Genomic DNA, 1,048 nt, shown 5'->3' on the forward strand with positions numbered 1-1,048 from the left:
ATCCCCAGTGGGAGATGTGCAGGAGGCAGCTGGTCGATGTCTCTCTCTCATCGATGTTTCTAACTATCTCTCTGTAACCAAAACATAAAAAGAATTTTACAGCCAAAACGGGTTTGGCTCAGTGGATAGAGCGTCAGCCTGTGGACTGAAAGGTCCCAGGTTCGATTCCGGTCAAGGGCATGTACCTGGGTTGCGGGCACATCCCCAGTGGGAGATGTGCAGGAGGCAGCTGGTCGATGTCTCTCTCTCATCGATGTTTCTAACTATCTCTCTCCCTTCCTCTCTGTAAAAAATCAATAAAATATATTTTTTAAAAAAAAGAATTTTACAAAAGGAAAAACTAAGTCTCTGTTTTCATCATCATCCTAACTCATTAGCAGTTTTCATCTGCCTGTATTCCCTTCCAGTAGGGTAGAGTGGAAAAAGCTTTGGAATGACACAGACTTGAGTTCAAATCCAAATAAATTCCTCTCTTTCCTGGCTGTGTGACTTTGAATAAGTCACTTCACCTCTCTGAGCCTTTGTTTCTTTATTTATTTTTTGTATTGAAAAATAAAATTTATGTATTTATTATTATTTTTAAATTTAAATCTATTGGGTTGACATTGGTTAAAATTATACAGATTTTAGGCGTACAATTCTATTATATGTGCCTTCATTTCTTTAAACAAGCAGGGTCGTTTTGACTTCATAGGGCTGTATGAATTGAGGAAATGTGTTTAGGGCTCCCAGGAGTTGGTTTCATTACACCAGTCCTTCTCTGTTGTCCCTCTCTAGTATTGATCTTCTCCTCAGCACCCACTGTGTGCTAAGCTCTGTGGAAGATGAACACACACTCTGCCCTCAAGGAGATTCCTTCTGTTATGGTAACACATGTTATTTACCAGACTAACTAGCAGGAAACAGAAAATGGAAGAGTAAACAGGTAAATATTGAAGGAACAGTGAGGATGTCCAATTCATGGTAGAACATTGGATCTAGAGCCATGTTTCCTTACTCGATGGGGCCACCGATGACCAACTGGACTGAAGAGGATTACTAGACTCTT

Source organism: Myotis davidii, unplaced genomic scaffold (assembly GCF_000327345.1).
Source record: "Myotis davidii unplaced genomic scaffold, ASM32734v1 scaffold73, whole genome shotgun sequence".
Lineage (NCBI taxonomy): Eukaryota > Metazoa > Chordata > Mammalia > Chiroptera > Vespertilionidae > Myotis > Myotis davidii.